Source organism: Hypanus sabinus, chromosome 16, assembly GCF_030144855.1.
Source record: "Hypanus sabinus isolate sHypSab1 chromosome 16, sHypSab1.hap1, whole genome shotgun sequence".
NCBI lineage: Eukaryota > Metazoa > Chordata > Chondrichthyes > Myliobatiformes > Dasyatidae > Hypanus > Hypanus sabinus.
This window is the reverse complement of record NC_082721.1, coordinates 41864754-41877443: the sequence shown is the minus strand read 5'-3', so window position 1 is coordinate 41877443 and position 12690 is coordinate 41864754. Positions and strand designations below refer to the sequence as shown.

Below are 12690 nucleotides of genomic sequence, written 5' to 3'. Positions count from 1 at the left end.
CTCCTCCTCCAGATTTTACCTATCACCTTGTGTTTCTCCCTCCCTTCCCCCCCCCTTAACTCCTCATTTTTTTTTTTCTTCACTGAAGGGTCTCTGCCCAAAACATCGACTGTACACCTTTCCATAGACGCTGCCTGGCCTGATGAGTTCCTCCAACATTTTGTGTGTGTTGCTTGGTTTTCCAACATCTGCAGATTCTCTCTCATTTGTGATTGGAGAGGTTAGGATCTTAGCCTTCTCCTTGGATGAAGAAGGTGAAGACGAGTTTTAGTGGGGGTGTATGCGACAAAGATTTCAAATAGTGGGCAAGTGATACTTGATATGTTATCTGGAGCTTACTCCGCGGAGCAGACAAGTCAACTGAGACTTTCACATGGAAACTGGATATACATTTGAAGGAAAATAAATATGAAGGCTACAGGGGAAGATCAAGAGAATGGGACGGCTATGATTGGGTGGTAGAGTAGTGCAGCTACTTCAGCTGTTACTTCACAGCTCTCCCAACCTGACCTCTGGTGCTGTCAGTGTGGAGTCCACATTCTTTCCCTGTGACTACATGGGTTTTCTTCTGGTGTTCTGGTTTCTCCCTACAGTCCAAAAACATGCTGACTGGTAGGTTGACTGGCTACTGTAAATTACTCCTAGTATGTAGGTCAGTGGTAGTATCTGGGTGCTGTCGGTGTGAATATGGGGAGAGCAATATCAGTAAGAATTGCTTAATTGGCAGTACAGAGTTGGCGGGCTGACCGGCCTGCTGTCCATGATTTATTTTCATCAGTCTGTAATGTTAACTATTTCTCCCCCACCACACAGTGCTGTCTGACTTGCCGAATGGTTCAAGTACATCATGTTTTTTTATCTCAGTATTCCACCCTCTGAAGTATTTTGTTTCAGATTAAGTCTGCAAGGATCCAACACAGGTGATCCAAATGCTTCCCTTCTATCCCATAAAGAATCTACTGCTTGGTGGCTTACGACGTGATAAGAACTTAAGGTTGCCTGCTGAACTAGAAGGTGTGGTCTGTCAATGGATGACTGTGTCACTGAGACACTCTCTGTATTCAGTGATGCCTTCAGGAAGTCTGCACATTGAATTCACCACTATTGCAGCCCGTCGCCTTCTAAAGCACATTATTGATTATAATCTTGTTCCTTATTGAACTAGATATGATCATATTGAGAGGATTCACTGTGCAAACCTAAATGTGACAGTGGTGACATCTTACAGAGAGGAAATTGGTGAAAGCAAGGAAGGATGTTTTTATTAAAGTTATCTGATGGGTAATAAGGAACCGGAGACAGGAGCATGTAAAATATCACAGCAGTGCAGATAGTGGATGACTGGCTCATTTTTGTTTAAATCAATAAAAGTACGAGATGACATTGCTCTTTGTAGATTACTCTATTTAGTCTGGTTGAATGCTTTTGGCAGCAGGAGGCAATGCATCTTGATTGCTGTGTCGCCATTGTGTGACCTGATGGTCTCCCCTTCATTAATCTTATCCTGATGTAATATAAAGCAGATGGCAGCAATTGTAGCAATGTTTCTGCTCCACTCTCAGCCAAGTTTGCATCTTAAATTATTTACTCTTCATGAATTTAACTCTACTAAATACTGCAGCCAGTCCATTTCTGTTCTGTTGCTTCCTTTCCAAAGCTTGTTCTGATAGATCCTGGAGCAACACCACTCCTGCTCCTTACTTCCTCTGTGACAGTGACGATGTACTCAGGGTTAACTGTTGACAAACATATCCTGATTATCTAGCTTGTGCTTCATATGGTGAAAGAGAAACTTCTGGAAGAACTCAGCAGCTTGTGCAGCATCTGTGGAGGGAAGAAATTGTTAACACCAGTCCTGATGAAGGGTCTTGACTAAAATGTCCACAATATCTTTCCTCCCCACAGGCGATGCTTGAATTCCTCCAGCACATTATCGTTGCTCCAGAGTTCAACATTTACAGTCTTTTATGTATCTACATCCTTCACGGAAGCAGGCTGTTCTGCCTGACCTATATGGGGGAGTTTATTCTTCAAAACAAGCATCCATTCTACCTTATCTAATCTCAACTGCATATCATTTCATTTTTTGCTGATTCGTGGACTTCCCCATAAATGCAATTAATTTTAAATGAGCTGAACTTCACTGCAGAAGTTTGTTCCTAACTAGCAGAAGAATGTAAGAAAATAAAGCAGAGCCAGTACATTCAGTCTCTTATACTGAACTCCAAAATTGAATAAGGAGGCTGCACTTTTACCTCAGTATCCCCATACCACACCCAGATCTCTAGGTTTCCTTAATATCGGAAGATCTTTTGAGTTTTGTCTTGGATAAAGTCAGTGATTCAGTCACCACAGCTCTCTGGGGTAGAGAAAGCCTCGGCAACCAGGTTTCTGGCACTGTCGAGCTCCATGGCTCAGAAGTGAAGAGGGCAGAAGAGGAGCGCAGTAGTGATAGATGATTCAATCATTAGAGGAACAGACAGGAGATTCTGAGGAGCTGGAAGAGACATCTGGATGATTTGTTGCCTCCCAGGTGCCAGGGTCTGAGATGTCTCAGGTCGGATCCATACCATTTTGAAGGGGAAGTAGTGAAGCAGCCAGAAGATGTGGTACATATTGTTACAAATGACATAGGTAGGAAAATGAATGAGGTCCTGACGAGAGAATGTACAGACCTAGATAGGATGCTGAAAAACAAGACCGCAAGGGTGGTAATCTCTGGACTGCTGCCCATGATAGGATGATCTGGTAGAGGAATGTGTGGCTGAGGAGTTGGTGCAGGGCACAGGGTTTCAGATTTCTGGATCATTGGGTTCTCTTCTGGGGAGAGTATAACCTGTACAAAGAGGACAGTTTACACCTGAATTTCAGGGGAATCAATATCCCAGCAGGCAGGTTTGAGTTGTTGGAATGGGTTTGAACTAATTTGACAGGGGGATGAGAACTGGGGTTATAGGCTGTGGACAGGGAAGTTGGTATACAAGACCAACATGAGAGCATCCTTCAGGAGGGTAAACTCACGGAAAACATCTGGCTCAGATGGGTTACCTGGCTGAGTAATGAAGACTCAGTACTAATCAAATGGCTGGAGTGTTTACTGACATCTTTACCTTTTTGCTTCGGCAGTCTGAGGTACCCACCAGCTTCAATCATACTCCCAAGAAGAATGTGGTAACCTGCCTCAATGACTGTCGATTATTAGCACTTGCATCCTTTGTGATGAAGTGCTTTGAGAGGTTGTTCAAGAAGCAAATAAACTCCTGCCTGAGGAATGACTTGGATCCGCTCAAATTCGCCTGTTATCACAACAGGTCAGTAGCAGATGCTAGTCATTCAGCTCGGGGACATCTCCCAGTGAAGATGCATACATCAGGATGAGCTTCATTGACTGCAGCCCAGCATTCAACACTATCAACCTCTGGAAATTAATCAATAAGTTCCAACACCTAGGCATTGATAGTTTATTGTGCAACTGGATCCTTGATTTCCTTGCCTTCAGACCCCAGTCAGTTCAGACTGGCAACAACATCTCTGCCACAATTAGTATCAGGACGGGTGCACCATAAGGCTGTGTACTTAGCCACCTGCTCTACCTGCTTATCCTTATGACTGTGAGGCTAATACAGCTCCAAGGTCATATTTAAGTCTGCTGATAGCCCCACTGTTATTGGCAGAATCAAAGGTGGTGACGAATCTGCATATGGGAGGGGGGGACTGAAAATCTGGTTGAGTGGTGCCACAACAACACCATTTCAGTCAATACTAGCTAAACTAAAGAGCTGATTATTGAGTACAGCAGGAAGAAGTCAGGGGTCCATGAGCCAGTGAACACTAGGGTACTGGAGGTTGAGAGGGTCAGTAACTGTAAACTCCTGGGCATTAACATATCGGAGGGGTCTGTCCTGGGATCAGGACTCTGCTTACTTAGAAGTTTGCCTAAATTTGGTATGTCACCCAAAACTTCAGCAAATTTCTCTAATCCCGACTAGTTGCATCATGGCCCAGTATGCCCAAGAACAGAAGAGCTTCCAGAAACCAACGGGTATAACCCAGTTCGTCACAAAAAAACTCTCCCCATAAATAAGCTCTTCGACAAAGAGAGCTGCCACAAAAAAGCAGCTTCCATCACAATGACCTCCACCATCCAGGCCATGCTTTCTTGTCAATACTATCATTGGGAAGGAGGTACAGGTATCTTGGGCCCTATATGTACTATCAGATTCAGGAACAGTTATTACCCTTCAAACATCAAACCCCTGAACCAGTGTGGATAATTTCACTCACCTCAACTCTGAACTGATTCCACAACTGACAGACTCACTTTCAAGGACTCTACAACTCGTGTTCTCAGTATTATTTGTTTATAGAATTTATTTATGTATACTGTATTGTTTTTATTTTCTTAGTTTTTCTATTTGCGCAGCATCTCTTCTTTTGCACATTGCTTGTCAGTCGTTGTTTGTGTGCAGTTTTTCCCTGATTTGTTTGTATTTCTTTGTTCTACTCTGAATGCCTGCAAGAAAATGAATCTCAGGGCAGTATTTGGTGAATTATACATACTTTGAAAATAAATTTACTTTGAACAAGTAGATGCAGTGTGTAGTGAGGCTATGAGGAAGGAAAATTTCAATCAGTGGAATGGGTTAAGTGTGTCTTTAAACTAAATGGGTTTAACAGTTCAACAGTCTGGAAAAGTGACTATAAAGTAAAAGGGAAAGACAGCACAGGAGATGTTACTAAGGTCTCCAGGATAAATAAAAAAGACAGTAAGTTTGGAAAAGTATAAGAATTTAACTTCCGGTAACATGGAGGCAAGATTGTAAAGGGTGATGAATACAGGATGGAAGATGATACATTTGAATGCACACAGTAAACAGAATAAGGTAAATGATCTCTCAGCACAGTTAGAAATTGATAGATATGATATGAGAACCACTGAATCATGCCTGAAGGAAGATCACAGTTGGGAGCTTAACATTCAAGGATACAGATTGTATTAAAAGGACAGGCAGGCAGGCAGGGTAGGTCGGGTGAAGTGAATTGGGTGACTCTTGTCAGTTAAAAATAAAATCAAATCCTTAGAAAGAGGTGAATTAGGATCAGAAGATGTAGAATCTGTAAGAATCTGCAAGGGTGAAAGGACCCTGATGTGAGTTGTATGCAGAATAGTCAGGATGTCGGATACAAGTTACAATGAGAGATAGAAAAGGCATGTAAAAGGGACAATGTTATGATAGTCATGGGGGATTTCAATATGCAGGTATATTGGGAAAAAAAATGGATCCCCAGAGAAGGCATCCGTTAGTCTCGTGAGACCATGGATTTGCACCTTGGAAGGTTTCCAGGGCGCAGGCCTGGGCAGGGTTGTATGGGAGACTGGCAGTTGACCAAGCTGCAAGCCTTCCCCTCTCCAGACCACCGATGTTGTCCAAGGAAAGGGCGCTAGGACCCATGCAGCTTGGCACCGGTGTCATCGCAGAGCAATGTGTTGTTAAGTGTCTTGCTCAAGGACACAACATGTTGCCTCAGCTGAGGCTCGAACCAGTGACCTTCAGATCACTAGACTGATGCCTTAACCACTAAGCCACGCACCAACACCCCAGAGAAGGAATTTGTAGAATATTTACAAGATGGCTTTTTAGAGCAGCTTGCGGTTGAGCCTACTGGGGAAAAGGCTATTCTGGATTGGGTGTTGTGTAATGAACCAGATTTGATTAGGGAACTTAAGGTAAAGGAACCCTGAGGAAGCAGTGATCATAATATAGTAGAATTCACTTGCTGTTAGAGAAGGAGAGGCTAAAATCAAAAGTATCAATATTACAGTGGAGTAAGGGGAACAGAGGCATGAGAGAGGAGCTAACCAAAGTTGGTTGGAAGGGGGTACTAGCAGGGTTGATAACAGAACAGCAGTGGCTGGAGTTTCTGAGAGTAATTCAGATGGCACAGGATAAATTCATTCCAAAGAAGAAGTATTCTCAAGGGAGGATGAGGCAACTGTAAGGGAAGTCAAAGACAGCATAAAAGCAAAAGAATGGGTATGTAATAAAGGATTAGGAAGATTTTAGAAACCAACAGAAGGTAACTGAAAAAGCAATAAGGAGAGAAAAGATGAAGTATGCAGCCAATAATATAAAAGAAGATACCAAAAACTTTTTCAGATACAGTATATAAAGAGTAAAACAGAGGTGAAAGTGCCATTGGACTGCTAGAAAGTGTTTTAATGGGAGACAAAGAAATAGCAGACAAACTTAATAAGCATTTTGCATTGGTCTTCAATGTGGAAGAGATCAACAGTATCCCAGGAATTCAAAGGTGTCGGGGCAGAAGCCAGTGTAGCTGCGATTACTAATGAGAAAAAGCTTCGGAAGCTAAAAGGCCTGAAGGTAGATAATTCACCAGAACTAGATGGACCACACCCCACAGTTCCGAAAGAGGTGGTTGAAGAGATTGTGGAAGCATTAGTAGTGACCTTTCAAGAATCCTAAGATTCTGGCATGGTTCCGGAATTGCACGTGTTACTCCACTCCTTAAAAAGGGAGAGAGCAAAAGACAGGAAATTATAGGCCAGTTAGCCTTACCTCAGTGGTTAGGAGATGTTTGAGATGTTTGAGTCCATTAGTAAGGATGAGGTTTCAGGGTACTGGGAGGCACATGATAAAATAGGCCAAAGTCAGCACGGTTTCCTTAAGGGGAGATCTTGCCTGACAAATCCATTGGAATTCTTTGAGGAAGTAACAGGCAGGATAGACAGAGTTTCAGTGGATGTTGATTATTTGGATTTTCAGAAGGCCCTTGACAAGGTACCGCTCATGAGGCTGCTCAACAAGTTAAGAGTCTATGCTATTACAGGAAAGATACAAGCATGGATAGAACATTAGCTGACAGGCAGGAGGCAAAGAAAGGGAATAAAGTTTTTTTTTCTGGGAGGGGATTTTTTCCCGTCCACTTGTGGTGTTCCACAGGTTTCAGAGTTGGGACCACTCCTTTTCACGTCATAGGACAACAACATGGATGACGGAATTTAAGACTCTGTGACCAAGTTTGCAGGTGATTCAAAGATAGGTGGAGGATGAAGCGGAATGGAGTCTGCAGAAAGAATTAGATTAGAAGAAAGGGGAAGGAAGTGGCAGTTGGAAATTCATTTCAGTGGCAGTCTAAAGAAATTCAAAATTCTAAGTTCTAAATTCAAAGTAAATTTATTTTCAAAATACATACAGATCACCATATGCCACCCCAAGATTCATTTTCTTGCAGTCATTCACAGGAGAACAAATAGATACAATAGAATCAAAGCAGAGCTACACACAAACAGTGACAAACAACCAATGTTCAATAGAAGACAAGCTGCAAATACATAAAACACAACAGATAACAATAACAAATAAATAAGGAAACAAATATATTAATAACACTGAGAACGTGAGTTATAGAGTCCTTGAAAGTGAGGCCATTGGCTGTGGAATCAGTTCAGTGTATAGCCATGCACTTTGGAAGAAGGAATAAAAGAACAGTCTATTTTCTAAATGGGAAGAAAAATCAGAAATCAGAGGTGAAAAGAAACTTGGGAGTCCTCCTGCAGGATTCCTTAAAGGTTCACTTGGTATGGGAGTCAAAAGCAATGTTAGCATTTATTCTGAGCAGGTTTTCACCCTTAATCTAAGATAGGACATGCTGATAATTGAGTGGGTCCAGAGGTAGTTCATAAGATGAACCTGGGACTGAAAGAGTTAACATATGAGGTGCACTTGGTCTATACTTACTGGAGTTTAGAAATGAGAGGGGATCTCATTGGAAGTTATCAAATACTGAAATGCCAAGATACAGTGGATCTGGGCAGGAGGTTTCCTATCTTTGGGGAGTCCAAGACCAGAGGGGACAGGCTCAGAATAGAAGGAAGTCCATTTAGAACAGAGATAAGGGAGAATTTCTTTAACCAGTGGGTGGTAAATCTATGGAATTCGTTGCCACAGGTGGCTTTGGAGGCCAAGTCATTGGATATTTTTAAAGCAAGGGTTGATTGGTTCCTAATTAAAAAGTGGATCAAAGGTTATGGGGAGAATGCAGGAGAATGGTGTTGAGAGGGGTAATGAATCAGCCATGATGGAATGGTAGAGCAGACTTGAAGGGCTGAATGGCTCAATTCTCCTTCTGTTTATGGTCTTATTCTTTTATGAACCTGGGTCTCTGACACTGTGAGGCATCTGCTCTACTAGCTGCGACATTGTCCGCATTATAGATTACACCGCTCCATAACTGTTCTGTGCAAAGGAGTCAAAGTATGAGCACAACATCGATACACCAGTATGATATGACTGTGCATATTGTTACATTACATTACAAAGGTTAAGGTTGTGCCGTAGCTTGGCTGATGGAATGTTGAAGTGGTATGAACCTGTGGTCCTAAGATTTACTCAATGATTTGCCGAGAAAAAGTTGTTTTTGGGTGATCATTAGGATAATGATATTTTTGGGCTGGGTCCCTTTCCTGTACACCCGGAGTACTGTTACTGTATTGGAATTGGTTTAGAACTGTCACATGTACCGAGACACAGTAAAGAGCTTGTCTTGTATACTGTTCATACAGATCAATTCATTACACGGTGCTTTGAGGTAGAACAAGGAAAAGCGATAACAATGCAGATTAAAGTGACAGAGAACGTGCCAGGTAAACCAGAAAGTGGAAGATCATAGAAAGGTAGATCGTGATGTCAAGAGCCTATCTTATTGCACTAGCGAACCATTTACTACATTTAAAACAGTTGTTAGGATCTGTCCCAGCGCTTGCTGGTACATGCTTCAGGCTTTTATATCTTCTGCCCAACATAAGGGGTGGGCTCCCTTTTATTTAAGGAAGGATGTTAATGCATTGCAAGCAATTTGGAGAGGGTTTGTTAGAATGAGTACATTGTCGCATGAGGACAAGTTGGACAGGCAAGATTTGTATCTGCTGAAGTTTAGAAGAGTGAGAGATAATTGAAACAAGGTCCTAAGGGTCTTGAGAGGGTGGATATGGAGAAAGTGTTTCCCCTTTATCTCTGTGTGAATTTCCAGTCCCACAGAGACAAAGGGAGATAGTTTCAGAATACCTGGTAACCATCCCCCTCCACAGCAGACATGTTGCTTTTGACATTTTTGGTGAAGGTTGGTCGTAGGGGGAGCAAAGATTGGTTTCTTGGCAATATGGATGGTTTGACTGCGCAGGAGTGGAAGATAAATAGTGGGTAGGCTACAGAGATAGGATGTAACCAGAAATGAGACTACATTTTGTAGCCTAGAACGTGACTCCACAATGGTATGTTGTTTCCAGGTGCTGGGATTCAGAATATCACAAAACAGCTGGAAAACACCCTGAGGAAGGAGATTTAACAGCCAAATGGCATGGCACTTTACTGAGTGAGGGTGCACATGGGTAGCCTTGTTTATATGATACATCCTTACCTCCGTCATGTGCTCACATCCATCAAGTCTCTTGCAAAATTACCCTTCTGGTGCCAATATCTGAGCACACAAAAAAGATTAAAAATTAGATCCATCAACAAATAAAAATGACAATTCTAATGTATTTTTCCAAGGATGGATATGGTTCAGCCTAAATATAGTGTGGCATCTGCTCATAATCCATTCTTGGTATGTCAAAGCTATAATGTAGTTGACAGAAAAATAATAAAAAGAAGATAGAATGAAAGAAATTTATTGTTCCCAATGCTATATTTTAATGGTCTGTGGCCCTTCCTCCCACACTTTCTTTCAGGGTTGGCTTACCTTGTAAAGGATGTTTGGCAGCTATTTCTATAGTTCAACTTCATCGTTTTCCAAATGGTTACAGTTCATGACCTGCCTGGAGCTGGGTCCCTGTCTCTGCATCATCTCTCGTAAGCTGCAGATATATTATCCGAGTAGTCACATAAGGGAGGGCTAAGCTCATCTCAAACGGTGCATTCTGGATTCAGTGAAAGATCGACAGCTTTATTCCTGGCTCATTTCAGCTTGTGTGTGGACTGGTGCCAGGACCTGTCTGCCAGCACGGAAGAAGGTATCGCATTGACGCACCACATCCTGTATTTTCTGAATATCCCTGGACACTTTACACCCATGAAGTACTCTTGAACTGGGCTGGTATTTTGTAACACAGGACGTGCAGCAATCAATTTGTGCAGATATGTTATAAGTACTTCAGCAATGTTGGTCTTGGCATAAGTATTGGTCAGCACACTGTTGACATCATCGGTATTCTTAGTACATCCCTGTCCTTGTACTCAAATTCTCTTGCTGGGAAGGCCAATGCACCTTTTGCCTCCTGATCTTCCTGCTGCACCTTCATGCTTACTTCAATGACTAGTGTACAAAGACAAGCAAGTCTCATTGCCCATTGTCTTTTTTTCCTATTCTCTCACTCTGCAGATGCACCTGTCTGCTTATGTCCCCAACGTCAGGTTTACTTGCATTACGATACATATTTATTGAGATACAGTGTGGTATAGGCCACTCTGGCCCTTTGAGCTGCGTCACCCAGCAGTCTCCCAATTTAATCCTAGCTTAAACGCGGGGCAATTTACTATGACCAATTAACCTACCAACTAGGAAACCAGAGCACTCAGAGGAAACCCAAGGAGTCACAAGGACAACGTACAAACTCCTTACAGGCAGTCTCTGACAGAAATTTGCCCTGTCACTCAACCCATAGAAATCATACAGCCTCCCTGCATTCTCCTCACACTCTCACTCATTGTCAGGAAACTTGAAGATATTGCATTTAATTCTCCCATCCATATAATTTATATGTATTTTAAATAGCTGTGATATATTTTGGGATATATGCCATTGGGCCCTGGGATCTTATCCACTTTAATGATTTTCAGAAGAACCAGCACTACCTCTTCCCTAATCTCAAACTGTCATAGCACATTAACACGCCCTATTCTACTCCTCCATCCACCAAGTCCCTTTCCTTGGTAAATACCAACAGCAAGCAAATTCCGCTTGCTCTGACTTCAAGCACAGATTCCCTCCTTCATTTTTGAATGGAGCTAATCTCTCCTTAGTTACCTTCTTTTTCTAAATATACGCATGCCTTTGGATTCTGCTTGATCTTTTTGGCAAGGACATTTCATGGTCCTTTTTGGCCTCCCTTACCACCTGCTTCAGCAATTCTCTGCTATCTTTATACTTCACAAGGGCCCAATCTGATATTAGTTTTCTAAACCTTGTGTAAAATTCCTGACTAAATTTCAGATCTCTTGGGTCGTCCAAGGCTCCCTTGCCTTACCATCGGTATCCTTGCAGTTCTTCAACTCTGATTTTCAGAAGACTTTTGACAGGGTGCCGCACATGAGGCTACTAAACAAGATAGAAGTGTCCATCGTACTACGGGATAGATACTAGCATGGGTAAATTGACAGGAGGCAAAGAGTGGGAATAAAGGGAGCCTTTTCTGGTTGGTTGTCAGTGACTAATGGTGATCCACAGGAGTGAAGTTGGGATTGCTTCTTTTCAAGTTTTATGTCAATAATTTGGATGATAGAAGTGATGGCTTTGTGGCCAAGTTTGCAGACTATATAAAGAAGTGGAGTGGCAGGTAGTGCTCAGGAAGTGGGGAATCTGCATAAGGGCTAAGAGAATGGGCAAAGGAGTGGCAGATGGAATATAGTGTAAGGAATTGTACAGTCATACACTTCTGTAAGGGGAATAAAAGTGTAGACTGTTTTCAAAATGGGAAGCAAATTCAGAACTCAGAGGTGCAATTGGACTTGGGAATCCTTGTGCAGGATTCCCTAAAGGTTTTACTTGCAGGTTGAGTTGGTGATAAGGAAGGCAAGTGCAATGTTAGCATTCATTTCAAAAAAACTACAATGTTAAGGCAATGGTGTAATGCTGAGACTTTATAAGGTGTAGGTCAGACCACAGTTGGTGTATTGTGAGCAGTTTTAGGTGCTTTGTCTAAGAAAGGATATGCTAGCATTGGAGAGGATCCAGAGGAGGTTCACAAGAATGATGCCATGATTGAAAGGGTTAATGTACGAGTTAGGTTTGATGGTTCTGGGCTGTAGTTGCTGGAATTTAGAAGAATCATTGCACTGATATCTCAATGCAACCTGTTGAATACTGGAACACCAAGACAGAGTGGATGTGGAGAGGATGTATCCTGTAGTGAAGGAATCCAAGACCAGAAGATACAGCATCAAAATAGAAGGACGCCCCTTTAGAACCAAGGTAATGAGGAATTTCTTTGCCAGAATGTAATGAACCTGTGGAATTCATTGCCACAGAGAGCTGTGGAGGCCAAGTTATTGGGTATATTTAAAGTGGAGGTTGATTTGCTCTTGATTAGTCACGGTGTCAAAGGTTAAAGGGAGAAGGAAGTTGAAAGGGATAATCAATCAGCCACAATGGAATGATGGAATGATGGAACATCACTGGGTCAAATGGCCTAATTCTGCTCCTTTGTCTTATGGTCTTGTCTTATATTCTTACTCATAACTATCTTAAAACATAATGAGTTATAGTGACTATTTCTAAAATGTTCACCCACTATCAGATTCTGTCACTTGGCTAGGCTCATTTCTCAAAACCAAGGCTATATGTATTCTCCTCTAGTTGGATTCTCTGCATACTTTTTCATGAGTCTCTCTTGGATACACTGAAGAAATCCTGTCACGCCTTAGCCTGTTGTACTAACAAAGTTTCAATCAA

General features: G+C 42.1%; 1 long non-coding RNA gene across 1 annotated transcript; it reads right to left on the bottom strand.

Moving 5' to 3' along the window:
• Nucleotides 1–1292: 1292 nt before the first annotated feature.
• Nucleotides 1293–9981, bottom strand: LOC132405822 (uncharacterized). Its single transcript, XR_009515979.1, has 3 exons — nucleotides 9763–9981; nucleotides 9439–9498; nucleotides 1293–1824 (listed from the first exon to the last, which is right to left on the bottom strand). It is a non-coding gene; the product is annotated as an uncharacterized LOC132405822 (long non-coding RNA).
• Between the last annotated feature and the right edge of the window lie 2709 nt (nucleotides 9982–12690).